Here is a 15216-nt window from a genome sequence, read left to right as displayed (position 1 = left end):
CTAAACTTCCACCAATCATTCCTAAGGCTAAGTTATGCAGACAAGTCATTGCACAGATTTTCATCAAAATGCCATTTTCCTTAGCTTGAGAAAGCCTAGTCCCAAATGCTGAACAAATAATTTATTAGACTGTAGCAAAAGTAAATAAATGTTTTCCTGCTCCATGTATTTCATTAGCCAGACTTATTATACTTACAAGCCTATAAATAGCAAAACATGTATTGAGCCATTAATATCACTGACAATCTCGTACAAAATACTGTAATTTAACTAAAGAATTTGAAATGAGAGTACTTCTCTGGGAAGAGTTCAGAAAAAGATAAAATTGGAAAACAGTGTTGATAAGCAGTTTAATCAACTAGGATAGTGATATGTTAATAACCTATTTTAAAATTAACAAACAGCTTCTCTACCTGAAACTTCTATCAGTACCAGTGAGGTTATACTAATTCAATTTGCATATCTTTTAAGTATTTGAATTTGTATATTGTTCTTCTCATTTTGCTTTCTGAAACCAGAAGTGCTGGAATCAACAGGGGAAACATGACTAAATCTATTATTTAAAGTTACATGGACAGATGGACTCTGATAATGACTTTCTGCACGATTAATATAGAGCTTGTCGTTAATGTCTATAACTCTTGTGAATTTGGGATTCCATTAATGTTGAGTTCTTCTCATCTACCAAACTTAAGGCCCAGTTCTTCAGTCCTCCTTCAGAGACCCATTCCCTACTCTTTAACGGAGTAACCAGTGCAGGACTGAGTCCTATGGAAAGGAAATGTGGAAAATATTAAGTATTTTAAGGGCACTGTATAGAGACGCAGTAAGCAGAGCCCTGAGTGAGCTCACATTTTACTGTCTAAAGGAAAGAATCTATACAGACTAGAGAGAAAAAGAGGCAGGTCATGAAAATCACATTTTTATGTGGAGGAGCTTGAAAATCTCATGCACCTTTCACTGCTCTAAACTGTCAATTTTCACCATATGGAAATTATTAGCCTAATACTGTAGTTTTAAATACTACCCAGGAATGCTGATTTATAATGGATATTTTATTCTTTGTGTAAAGAAATGCTAAACTTCTATATAAACTATAACGATTAGGAAAATCTACACCCTGCATTGTGTATGCGATTAGTTTTAAAGGGATGAATTCCGCTCTTATCTGTGCTTGTGTAAATCTGGAATAAGTGAAGTCAGTGTCCCTACAGCAACTGGAGTAACAGAGCAGAATCTGGCCTTGGGTTAAAAAAAAAATCTTTAGGAAAGGTTACGAAGCATAAGGAACAAAACACAGACTTTGGAATACAGATTATCTACCATGATGAAAGCATTTAAATACTCTACATTAAGGTGAAGAAACTGCTTCTGAAGTATAGGCTAAGTGCATTTTAAAAAGTGCCCTTTCTGTGTATTTAGACAAGCTATTTTCCTGTGAATTAGAATGAAATTTGATTGTTCCAACAAAATACATCCCACTCAGGCATTCAAGCTGAAACCAGCAACAATTGTCAATGACCTTTAACATGCCTGCTATTCAAATTAGTGCAGATCATTAATCACACATAGCTTACATTTTATGATTCGTGTATCCTTCATTACAAACTTTCTCTCTTGCTTGCTGCCCCCTCCCTCCCTTTTTTTCTTTATTCCAAGTCCTCTGGTAATAACCATTGGCTAGTGTAGGGATTCAGAACAGGATCGTACATTTTGGAAGCTGTCTGTAGTAGTTTCTGTTGCAAGTGCAAGAAGTTGGAGGGGTGACACAGCAAAGTCAAACGTTGCGTGCACAAATACCACAGCACTAGGTAACCGTTTTCAGGCGCAGGGCTTGACTGTCTGGCAAGAACCACGTTCGGGGTGGTTTGGACAGTGTGTTCCTCTTAACTGCTAGTTATTCCTAGGTGAAACATGGCAGAAAAGGAAAGCTCTGGGGTGTAAAGATAATACTAACCCGCCTCAAAAGTCCAGCATGGCAATTCTACATCGGCATGCATTTTTACAACAAACAAACAAAAAACAAGCACTCTCAACCCTCAACACACTCGAGAAGTCTAGCACCAAGCTTCAGAAGATTAATTTAGGGTTTCCAGCCATAGACTAAACATATTCCAATCGCCTATGGCACACATACTTTGGGTGATTAAACTGAGCTTTGCAAACGTACAGGAAAATAAGGTTTGAACTTTTCAAACATAGGAGTGGATTATTTTTTAAAAAAGCCATATGGCAGATTGATTTGCTCAGAGCTCTTTCAACTCTTCCAGCGTAACTGTGGAACACCATTACCCTTTGATCTTGATTGAGGACTTTAATGTTTTTGTTACTGTGCATTTGAATAAATCTATAAATATTTTACCAGTGGAGCTAAAAAAAAAAAGGATGTTTCTAATAGAAATGCATCTGGAGCAACTCCAAGCTCTTACATTTCAGAGCTTAGATATGTGGGGAGTGTATAGTAGTTTGCACAAACATAACTTTTCACACAAAACAATACACACACACACACACCCATATCCACCTCTATGATAGCTTCCAGTAATTCAGCTCCTGAATGTTTTAGTCATTTGAAAGAAGGTGAGATACATAACAAATCTGATAATGATTCAGTCCTATTAGTGGAATAATTATTTGTATATGACTCATTTCGAGCATCTAGACTTTCCCCGCATTGTACCAGAACTTTGCTGATGAGACAATAGTAGATAGTGTGTGCATTTAATATAGGACAGACCATTCTCCCATCTGGGGGAAGACATCAACCTATACATTGGAGGAAGCCAACGAAAAACAACTGGGATTCGCCAAAGCCAGGCTCGGTCTTTCGTCTGGTAGTCAAAGCAGCCCCGGCTGGCCAAAGGGCCAGGGAAAGTTTGGCGCTGAAGGGGCCCCTGGGTTGGGGCTCGACATAGAGGGTTTGCAAGTCGCCCCCCCGTCCGCAGGAGTGGAGCTGGCGCAGTGAATCATGTGCAGTTCTTTCCTTATTGCATTCAGCGCATGGTTTCACCTTCAGATTCTTGTTTGTCTGTGTGTCCTTTCCCAAATATTATTACCTTACGCGAACGAGGTAAGGCACAGGGTGGGGTGGAGTGGGGAAAAATCTCCGTAGGATCTTTTTCTTTTTGGGGGGCTGGGGGCGGTTTGGGGGGATGTGGATCCTCTGAATACGCCCGTGGGAAAAACTTCGCTTTTCCAATTAATGGTTAGTCTTACTCTATAATTTAAGGGATTTAAAAATGGTAACTTTGTACTGTTTGCCGAGAAAGAGATCATTGTTACTGCAGTGGTGCTGGTGGGGGAATTTATGGGCTGTATGAGCCTTTTGGCTTTGTACACTTCGTCAAAGGCGGGGGGGGGGGGGGAAGAGCTTGAATGCTATATTCATCCATGAAGAAACAAAGAACAAATTGGCTTACTTTAAAGTAAAATGCTTTGGCTAATGAAGGTGGGTGATGGGACTTCAAGCTTTTGAGCCTCGAGTCGCTACTTAAATTATTGAGGATTTTTGCTGGGTAGTATTGATTCAGAATATGCATGAAATGCTTGATGCCTGGGGTGTGTGTGTGTGTGTTTTCCCTTCATTTTTTAGTTGCACTCCCTTCAGCTGTGCGTACATAACTCAATGATAAACATTAAAAGAAGTACACAGCTTATCAAAGGAAGTTGGGGCGGGTGGGGGTGGAAAACAAGTATTCACCGATAGACACTGGAACGCTGAGAAGGGCTTGAAGGACAATGTGTAGCAATTACTTCCAGAAGATGAAAATAGCCGTGGGGGTGAGGGTGGGAGTTGAATGTTTATATTTTTTAAAAAGGACACAGAGAGAAAGAAGAGTAGAAATAACGCATTTCCAGACATTTTGTGCGATGAAAGCTTTCCTCCTTCCCCCTTTCCCCCTCCTTCTCCCACTATCTCCAGTGAGAATTAGCATACCAAATAGTTGCGAACCTAATTTGAATTAAGATGGTTCGACAAGTTTAAGAAACTTTGCTAAACTCTGTGATAAGAGAACAAGTTGGGATATTACCATAGGCTGAATGTGTCTGGAAACTTGTGTAGAATGACAGTCACCCTGTTGTTTTTGCTCTAAAACCAGCTAACCTCTCCAATTAACTACTCCCGAGAAACCCTGGCTTTTAAACTGAAAAGTGCTGGTTAGGAGTCAGCACCATTTGTTATGAGCGTTAATAAGCTCCCAGCAGTAGACAAGTATCTTCTGGGGAATGTGCATTGTGTGTCTATGTCCATTACGCATATAGCTAAAGAGCCACTTGGACACTAGATGTTCAAAAATAAATTTGTTCAGACTTCTTCCTAAACATGAACCCTGGTCTTTATTTAATCCAGATGCAGGATTCCACCCCCAACCCCATATTTGCTGCCTTATTGTTGGTTTACATTTTCTGAAAAGGCGACTGGTGTAACCTGTGGAATTTGAAATGCAAATAAAAGCCTGTGGGAGTTGAGGCAGAACAAATCAGCATTTATAAAGTGAAAAAGATTTAATGTCTTTGAAACCATTGCAAGATTTTTTATAAAAACTGAATCATGACGTCAAGTCGTGTGAGAGATTTTTTTTTGTAATGTCTGAAATGTGAAGTGCTTACAGGAAAAACAGATTACAAGATTAACATCTGTTAACATGATCGTTTATCTACAGCCAAAAATAGGTCACTCCTTTCTTAAGGAAACACGACTGCTGGGCGGATGATTAAATAATGAATTTAGACTAATGAGTTAGTTGCAGTCTGTGTGTTATAATCTGACCTGTGACAAAAATATTTAATTCAGAGACCTTCGGAGATCATTATAAGGTCAAAGTCCCTTTTTAGGGAGAGGCACAACTCTCCCTCCTCTTCCTCCCACCCCCTTTTTCTGCTTCTTCTTTTTTCCATTCCCTATTGCTAAATGTTCTCCATCTCCTCCTCCCCCACTGAAGCAGTAATGAATGTTTTCCATCTCCAGTATTGTTAAAGGACACCAACTCTTTGCGTGCAAATGGCTAAGTTTCCTAAGCTCTGGGGTTGTTTTGTCATTAACTGAGACAGTGGCAAAGAAGAATAGGAAACGCCGATGCAAAGTAGCTCTCTGCTTTGCATCTGCCTACCCTCTAACTGTGATTGACAGCCCAAGCCTCCAATCGCCACTTCTTCCTCTCCATAGCTCTGAGTGCGTTTCTGTTACTGCTCAGATCTAGAACCAGGCTGCTTTATTTATTTACACATACCTTGGTGTGTGTGTGTGGATAGATAGAAATCTGCATAGGTACATCAAATCTCATACAAGACAACCGTATACCTCTGTTAGGTCCATAATAATGAATATGTAAAGAGTCAGCATATGAAGAGATTTCAAGTTACAAGTTGAGACCTGCTGGAGGAGAAGAAATATAAAATGATCTCTGGTTATATTTTTACAACAGCGTTGCAGTCATACCTATGTGAGGCAAATGGTGTATTGAAGTCCAAGAGTTACACCCATTCTCAGGTCATCATTGTTGTTTATATCTTTTAGCAATCTTCACAGTACATTATTTTTTTAAAAGTGACTGCAGAGTGCTCTTATGAAAATCACTTTGGGCCCTATGGAGCAATCGATTTTTAGACAGAATTCCTCATTGATTTCAGAGAAGATTGCTGCTGAAAAATTAGAGAGGTCTTTCATACTGGGAAGTAAAACAAAACTATCATGTCTCAAACTTTCTGAAGTTCTTGTAAAGTTTTTTTTTGTGAAGGGGACAGAGTAAATATTTAGTTCAGTGCAAATCCTTGAATTTAAAGCTCATTGCTCCAATAGAATAAAAATGCTGCTGACCAACAGACTCTGAATAATGGTCATTTCTAGACTACACAATAGGCACATTCAATAAAGGAATGCCTGTCGTGAACCATACCAGGTTTTGTGCTTAGTTAATCCTCTACCCCAACTTCGCTCCAAATATTGATGTTATAATTTTATTTTTGTTTGGTGTATCAAGAATGTGCTACTTGTAAGTGCAGTGATCCAGACCTTCAGTTAGAGTTTAGCATTTTCTGTGCTTAGGGGTGGATTGTCATTTATCTGTTGAGTTCTCTCATGTTGTGTAATTGCGGTAAAAGGATGGGTGGGTTAGAGGTAGGACAGTTAAAGGACTAAATGCAACCTTTTGTATAAAACAACTTCCCAATTCACTCCGGAGATGGCCAGAATCACTCCTTGGAGAGGGAGCCCAGAGGATGTCCAAAGAGGAACCTTTATTCTTTGGCCTTGTGCCACATACTTTATTTCATGCCTGCTGCACTAAATGAGTTAACTATCAAAGGGTTTTTCATTAACTCGACTTGGCAGCCACATATTTAACTTTTTTTTTTTTTTTTTAAAAAAAGAGCGTAACAATTTAAAAACGGATTTGAACACCACAACGTGGAAAACTTTTACTCCTATTCAGCCTATTTTATAAAACCAGATTACCTTTGTGCCCCTCCTCTTCTCCCCAACCCCATGGGTCTGGTGCTTTCAGAGAGCCTTGTCGGGATGGGAAAGGCAATAGCTCGACTTTGTCTTGACCGTTGCCTTCCTGTGTTGCATTAATAGCCTGCATCGCCTGGAGGAGGCCAGAGAGCTGCAGAACACGAATGCAACAAAGACTGCAACGGCTTTAAGATTTGTTGCTGTGGTCGAGGTGGTTTTGCAGGGCTGATGTGGCTGGAAGGTGTGTGTGAGAGAGAAGGGGAGGGTTTGTACCTGGGCTGGCCGCAGGAGGGGAGCGGGCCAACCCCAGCAGCAGCTTGTTGCTGTGTGTTCAGTGCCGAGGGAGGGAAGCAGGGAGGAGTTTGGCTCAGGCAGCTCTTGCATTCAGTTGTCCGCCTTTATAATGTAGCCAGGACGTCACAGCCTTGCACTGTAACACAAGAAGTTAAAGAGGCAGAGGGGAAGCAGCCACCCCTCAACTTCTAGCCCTTAACAAAGGCAGAGGCAGGCAGGGATCTGTCAGGAGAAACAGGCGCCGAGAGGAGAGGAAAACACAACTGGGGGGGGGGGGGGCTCGGAGAGATCCAGGGAGGCGCAATTAATGGAGGAGGAACGTTTTGAGGAGGCGAGGGAGGGGGCAGTTGAGCTCAGGCGGCCCCAGCGCTGCCCTATTGGATTACGTGGGGATCTCGTTGCTGGTGAAGCATAGTGGCGTGCAAGGTAATTTACTTTCTATTTTAAACTCCAGTTTGTTATTGTTGAAGGGAAAGGGGGGAGACTTGTTGCAAGGCGTGGCGTGCCCAGAAATAATTACGTAAGTATTCAAACCGGCTTGGTGGTGTTGCTGACAAAAGGGGCAGTTTGTTCTGATGGCAAGGATGGAGTTTATTCCTGACAATGTATCGATTTGGAAAGCTTGAGGGAAGGGGATGGGGAGGAGGGGGTGGAACAGAGAGAAACCTCGCGCTCTCTGTCTGTGGACAGATGAAACTTGGTTGCAAGGAACCCAGATTTATTTCTGGGCGTGGGATAAGGCACTAATATAGTGTAGTTCTGCAAAACAAAGGGGAAGGATGGTAGCTGAATTGCAGTTTTCCTGCGTTCACATTACACTCTTGGTCTTTTTTTAAAAAAATATTTTTAAAGCTCTGATAACACAGATGAACTGACACAAGTTCTGATGAGTTCTGCTCTATGAGTGAGTCACAGAAAACCTTTATCTTTCAATATTATGGTGCCACTTTCTCGTTAGTGAAGGGAGGACTTTTATAGTTTGGTTTCAAGTGTTCTCCAGCTGGAATGCCCAGGAGACGCTTAAAAGTGGAATCCATTTTTTTAAATGCTATTAACTCTAAAATGTCACACTAAAACAAAGATACTTCTTTCATGTAGTGATGTCCATTAATCACATAGATGTGAAGTAAATGTCATTTAAAATTGTTCTCTCAAGCTGAAGGCAATAATTATGTTCCTTTCCCCCATAAAATCTTGTCTGTACAGTAATCAAAATGAAACTGTTTTTCATGTACCAGATAAATATTTGTATAAGCTCTTCAAATATTTTTGATGCTAAGGTAACATAGGCATCATGCATATGTTTTGGTTGCTGTAGAAGGGAAAAAACCTTCATTTGTGTAGTGCTGCTTCATTTTCTGTCAACATGTCCTTTAGTTGTGTCAAAACAAAACCTGAAATAAACTGTCCTGTTTATGCTTTTGTGTGTGTGTGTGTATAATATATATAAGTTGAATGTACTCTGTCAGGTGCTGAGAAGAGATAAAGAATGGAATTTATCTGAGGTTTTTCTACTAAAACTGGAAGCTGAAGTTGTATAGGAACACCTGTGGTGTAATTAGTATTACAGTTCAGTTATTCAAGGAGACATCTTTAGTTTCACAAGAATAACTGCCATAGCCATCTTGAGTAAGCTCTGGGTAATAAAGTGATCTGCATGTATATTTGGTTTACTTTGAAATAGTGATATTATGTATACCTTCACTAGTTCTCAGACATTATAAAAGACTCTCTTCAGTTATATCTAATAATCCTCTTCTGAATTTATTTGCAGGGTCTTGATCCTTTAAAGTCCGATGATGTGATATCTTGGTTAGCAAGTATTATTACCGATTCTGCATTACTAATGAAAAAAATCAAACCCCAAACTATGATAAGATTGCATTAATCTGAAGTAGTTGAACAGTGCTGATAGAAAAAAATCTGAGAGAAAATTTAAAGATATTTGAGAGTAACATGGTCTTAAAACACTGACTGATATAACAGATGGGTGTCCAACACTTGTTGTATATCAACAAAGAAGTGGTGCTCATAAATTAGCATAGCTTCTTTCTAAGAGGTTTTATAGCTCATCATGACCTTTTTAAATTGCTAAACATTACTAAAACAATATGCATCAAGAGCTGCAGTCTCTCAGTAAATATGACTGCTCTCAGTACTCTGGGAAAATGAAAATAGTTTACATCACTAGTATTAATGCTATCTATTGTTATGACCTCAATAACTGACTTCCTGCCTGGAATGGAGTTACAGCGGTGACATTTAACTTATATAGATTAAAGTTTCCTGACACAGTGAATATCACCTTTAAAAAAAATGTAGCTACATCTGATTTTCTTATAAGTAGTCATAGCACAGTGCCATCACCAAGATCTAACAAGACCAATTATCATCACAGGAATTTTCAGTGACCAGATAAAAATGATTGTCATCATTCTAAATCAGTGGTTCTCAAACTTTTGTACTGGTGACCCCTTTCACATACCAAGCCTCTGTGTGTGACCCCGCCCCCTTTTAAATTAAAAACACTTCTTTATATATTTAACACTATTATAAATGCTGGAGGCAAAGTGGGGCAAGCTAACAGCTTGCGACTGCCCCCATGTAATAACCTTGTGACCCCCTGAGGGGTCCCGACCCCCAATTTGAGAACCCCTGGTCTGAATGTTCTTTCCTGGTCTAACTGCCTTTTAACTGCAACTTTTCTCCATTTAGCTTTACTCCAGCAAACATAGAGACTTTTTCCCCCCCAAATATTTCAGAATTATTTGAGAAGGAGGGAGGGGAACCAATATGCCTCGCTTGACTGAAAAATAAGAACCCTTTAAAATATACTTTCTTGGTGATGTTTGTGTAGCATACATCAGATGGCACGATGTATGACAGACTGGAGGAGTATAATCAGATGAATGATGTAGATGCTAACTTTTGTAAACTTTGGGCAGTCTATTTATTTAGCTTTGTTAAGGTCATTAAGTGCAGTGCGCCAAATCCCCAGCTGGTGTACATTCATTTAGCTCCATTGACTTTAATGGAGTTACACCAGTTTATACCAGCTGAGGATCCAGCCCGATTACTTTTACACTGTGATTTTTTTTCCTACCCCTATGAAAGAAAATATAATTACCATACTTATTAAGGGCTTGATCCAAAGCCCACTAAAGTCAGTAATAGCTTTGGAGGGCCCCAGTATCGCAAAGACTTATTCATACCCTTAACTTTACACACCATTTACTTAATTGGGATGATTCACAATGTGTTTTAAAAAAAAGCAAGTTTGTAAGTCTTCAAAGGATCTTGACTCAAGTTTGTAGATCCTATATTCAGATTAGAAAATTGTGTTTAGGGTGTCCAACTGCATTATGTCTTAACACCATAACAATAGGAAGCTGAAATACAAACTTGATTGCATTCAGCAGGAAGAAACTTGCTTGAGCCTGTGTATTTAATTTGTAAAATGTGCTTGTTTACATTTTTAAGACACAAGTGTGAATGTGTACATGTATGCGTTTTAAGGATGAACATGTATTAGATTTCTACCAGAAATGGCATTAAAAAAAACCCACTGTTCTTTTCATAACTGTGCATTGTTTGTCAGTTTGGCAAGAATGTATGAGCCGTTTTATACTTGCTTGTTGCCTAGCTGTCCTCTGATACACATATCCTCTGCTCCTATTGACTTCAGTGGGAGTTGCATGAGTGTATCTCTCAGGGTAAAATTGTGCTCTGTCTATTTCAGTAGCGGAGATTTCAACTGTTTGGAACCATGGTAGCTTGGAAACTATGAGCTATCTTAACTTACTTTTTCTGTAGCCATAAACTGCATCCAGATAATTAATGACTGGATGGCAAAAAACAGCAGAAAGTCAAATTTATTTGATTCGACATCTGCAATATAAATATTTGAACCTTGCAGCAACATTCCTTTTTCAAAGCAGACATCTTACATGATGTAAATGTTTATACATTTCAGTGCTAGGATAAAGCTGTTATGATTCAATCACTTAGGGCAAAATTCTCTTTTGGGTTATACCAGTGTAATTGCACAGTAACTCCTCTGTAATCAATGCAGTTACTCTGGAGTTATATGGGCATAAATGAGAGCAGAATTTAGCCCTTAATTTCTTAAAAGAAAAAAATGGAACCCTCTGTTTCCCAAGATTTGTACTAAAAACTCTCTCAGCAGAAATGATTTTAATAACCTTGGTATTACTGAGCCTGCTCTAAAATGTACTAGTGGATCATGGTTCAGGTAGTTAACATTGCTATAGCTTTCATTAGTATTGTAGTACTTGTGTGCATGTGTTTACTTTCATTACCTGACTGTAATCCTGCAAACGTCCTGTTTCTTGGCTTGCTAAACCTGCTTTCCTGTCTGAGGCCACTGATGATGATTACCCAACATCGATGATTAATTTTGCTATTGCTGTTTACACCTTAACTCAGGTATCAGTAGAGCTACATCAAAATCGGTACACATTTCCTGTAAACAGTTTCTCCCTCCATTCCAGAAGCTGGATTACAACAACAGTTCTTAAGCAAACAGTCTCAGGATATTATGCATGTGTTACTATGTTTTGAAGGGATATTGGCAAACTCTGTTTGTCTATTTACATGATGATAAAGTTACATATTTAGGGTTGTTAATGAATTCAGTGGTCTAAACTGTTTAAAACCTTATGGGATGAATGAACAGAGGCTTTTAATGTGGATTCAAAATTACTTACTTTGAGCTGAGTATTTAAAAAGTATTTTGACTTTTGCTAGCCTTTCACTAAAATGATGACTTATTGGAAATAATTGAATTAGTATCATCAGTAGAATATTATATTTAACACTTGCTTAAGAAAGTCTACATTTTACTGCAGCCAGATATAGAAGCCATAGCCCAAATTTTGCTGTCATGTGTACCGGTGTAAATCCAATGTTACTCTGAATTTACATTGATGTATGGGGGAACACAATTTGGCACATAGTGCTTTGCTTCTCATTAAAGTTTATACAGTTACTAAATACATTTCAAATCTCTAAGAAATGCATATTGTCTCTCTCTTGTCTGTCTGTTTTCTTTACATCTTGCTGTCTGGCATTTGAGCTTTCCTTTCCACATGGAGGCTGTCATGCTTATGTCTAGAAGGAAATCTTTTCCACCAGCACATTTCCAAATTGTAAAGTAGTATAATTTTGTGACTCCCAAAAATTTTAAGTGCAGTTTCTGAAGTGATCTAGCTGTTAATCTTTTTTTTTTTTTTCAAAATGAAATGGAAACTACAAAGCATGTACAATTGCAATCTGCAACTATTTTTAGAATTCAGACATGTTTAGTATATACTACAGTTATGAAAACAAATACTTAACACACAGGGTAATGGCTGGATACAGGTTATTTAAAAAAACCAACAAAACAGTAGCATTTACTCCAGCGACACTACATCTATTTCATATATATTCACTCTGATAGATTGCTTTTCTGGTTTTTTTTTTTTTTTTTGGTCAGTAGCTAATGAAATAATATATTTCATGAAATTACTGAAAAAAATGTAAAGAAGATATGAAAGATCAATTCATCAGGCAGTTCTGGATCTAAATGGTTGCTGAAAATAAGACCAACTAATGTATTTTAGTGTTTTCAAGGCACATGTACATATTTTTCTTTTCCAGCAGGTAAAGTAAAAGGAAGACTATTGAGTTGGCATGTCACTTTTGCTCATGTCAGATCAGGCTCCTTGATATGGCTGCACTATTATTAATTTTTTTCCCCTCTGTTCATTTAAAAGGATGGTGAGCAGGGAAATGGTGTTAGCTTTCAGGACATACTGTGACAGACTGATGGAAATTGAGGTGCTGTTTTTATTTTTAATTTATTTATCAGCCCTGATTTAAAACATTCCTCAGGTTTCAGAGTTTTTTCCAGTAGTATGACACTTTCCAAAATGTGTCTTGATTACAGTTATAGTTAAAATTAAAAACATTTTCCATGCTTGTCATGTTAAAAATAGACTTTTTAAAGGAAATTATTCATGTTCTTTGTTTTAAAAAGGGCAACATGTGTGTTTCTTCACCATATGGTAGCATTTAACCCATATTATATGAACTGACTAGGAGTTGCATTTAAGTGTTGATTTATTTCAGTACTTCAAAATGTTCTTTGTCTGAAATCTAGTACAGTAAATGATGCTTTTAAGGTTGTGCAATGGAACTCTGGGTTTAGCAGCTGTAGTTTGCTGTTACAATGATACTAGGTAATGAGTAAGCATTTTTTTTTATTCTCTCTCAAATAATTTCCTTAAAGAATAATCCAGCTCTGAATGTTGAAATGATTTGTGGGAAGACTTATTCACAATAGTCAGTGACACAACATGGTGTCAAGAGTTCCAGGGTGAGATGTTGCAGTCTTTGCTGGCTGAAACTAGAGCTACTCCTTTGATGGCTGACGATATGCTAAGCAAGACTTAGTTTTAGTGCCCCAATAGTCTGCCCATTTTAAAAGGTGCATTCTTGTTCACTTTGGGTTAGACTGTGAAGTATGTATGTTGGTGAGCAGACCATTATTACCAACTCCAAGTATTATAAAACCATCAGTCAGCTCCCCAAAAATCATGGGATTTTTTAATTTTTTTACTTTTAAAGAAAATACATTTTGAGTTCTTTTGTTTGCTTTTTGGTTTTTTGAGCCTTTAGGGGTCACATTTTCAGTCTTCACTGGAGCCATGAGGACTAGATACTTTTACAGTAAAAGCTGAAATTCTCCTATAGTTATTTGACTCCGAGAATTCAGACTTTAATGAAACACCAAATATTATTAGACTTGTGATAAAATTGTCAGAGTTGACGACATTTAGTTACTTACATAAAGTAGTCCCATTGATCTCAGTGGAACTACTTGTATGAGTAATCCATTTGCTCTCCATCATGTGTAAGGGGTTCACAGTCTGTCCCTTAGTGAGGTCTTTTGTGGCCTTAAAGTATATCCTTGAGTAGAAAAATATTCCAACATATCTGTAATGGGTTCACTGTATAAAAGATATGTTGGCTCCTTGTAGTTTCAGATTGTATTCTTAATAAATTAATTTGTACTATAGTGATTGTAAGTACATGGTACACTTCTTAGATCATTGGAAGAGCTCTGTATAATACTTCTGTTAACCTCAGTAAAATAAAACATGAAATAAGATTTCCAAACTCCCTCCAGTTTTGAAACCATTGAGGTGTGCATTGGGGAGAATCTGTACTCCACAGCATTATGCTGTCCTCTTGATGTCTCCTTGAATGCCACTACAGGTTTCATATATTTTCATACCTGGTCCCTTGCAATGTCCTCCCTATTGTTGTTTAACAGCAATACCTTGTTGACACCATATTTAATAGTAATATTAATGTTGATTTCAGGGACAACGTATTTCAAGGGAAAAAAGAGATAAATGTGTGTTCATTGATTTTCAGGAAAACCTGGAGGGACAGAAAAAATACATGCTGCATGTAGATAAGCCCTGGTTCCTTTTCTTATTTTCTAGATGAGTTTTACCTCTGTAAGTGAACGCAATGAACCGTGATGCATAATTTATATTGACATTAACAGTGATACTAGAGGAATGTTTTAATGCCAGTTTGAGAAAATATCACAATTAATGTTGATAACCCTGGTTCAATTACATTGAAATTGATTTTAGTAGAAACATCCATGCCTTTGGCATGACCGTAAGTGGTATGATGAAATAATTCACTCCTTTTCATAATGCCAAGCATATTGGAGAGATCATGTTATCATGAACAGTGCACACCAGGTGTCAAATGACTTGACAGATATACAGCTTCACTTCTGAATGGTTCCTTCCAATTAGAAAGTAACAGTTTTAAAGGGATCAACGGAGGAATTGGAGTCTCTGAATTCTGTAATGTCAACAGGTTATAGGCTACTGTTATTTGTTCAGCTAGTTTTTAATGAGCCACAAAACTATTTGGTAAATCTTGGGCAAAGTTAGAAAACAATACTACATGAAAGTCGTGGGGATTAATGGTTTAGTGGTAGGGATTAAAAATGGTCTCCGCAAATTACCCTGTTGATAGAGAAGCCAGAATCTGTTAATGGTATTACAAACGGATTGGTTTATCAGTCAGTTATTTTCTAGGTTGGTTAGTGATTATAGGTTGCTCTGTATTTGTATTACAAAAGTAAATTGTGTTGGGACTGCTAATATTCCACACACAGTTATTTTATATATTAAAAGTAATGTCAGATAACTTTTCAATACTTATTTAGATGGGCATCAGCTGTGGCCAGAATTTTCCAAAGTGGATGCTTATAGTATTTGGGTACTAAATAGGTGATCTGACTTTCTGAGGTGCTCAAGAATGGAAGCTATAAGTGCTTGGCATCTCTGAAAATCAGGCCATCTATTTAAATGCTTAATTTTAGTGCTGAAATTTTTGGCCTGTGTCTTTATTTGTTTCTTTGCAGAACCTTAGCA

The 15216-nt window shown here is 38.0% G+C and overlaps 1 protein-coding gene across 6 annotated transcripts in view; it reads left to right on the top strand.

Moving 5' to 3' along the window:
* The first annotated feature begins 2947 nt into the window (after nucleotides 1-2947).
* Nucleotides 2948-15216, top strand: part of ZNF516 (zinc finger protein 516) — a 129123-nt gene continuing 116854 nt past the window's right edge. For 2 of the 6 annotated variants that reach the window (XM_073331783.1, XM_073331785.1), the window contains exon 1: nucleotides 2948-3070. The gene's annotated coding sequence lies outside the window, so the exon portion shown is untranslated. Of the gene's footprint in view, nucleotides 3071-6511; nucleotides 7175-7196; nucleotides 7269-11994; nucleotides 12590-15216 lie in introns of those variants that run through there. The other 4 variants (XM_073331782.2, XM_073331784.2, XM_073331786.1 and 1 more) reach the window with 3 other exon arrangements.

Source organism: Lepidochelys kempii, chromosome 2 (assembly GCF_965140285.1).
Source record: "Lepidochelys kempii isolate rLepKem1 chromosome 2, rLepKem1.hap1, whole genome shotgun sequence".
NCBI classification, from domain to species: Eukaryota; Metazoa; Chordata; order Testudines; family Cheloniidae; genus Lepidochelys; species Lepidochelys kempii.
The sequence above is the reverse complement of the archived record's forward strand: the minus strand, read 5'-3'. Positions and strand labels throughout refer to the sequence as shown.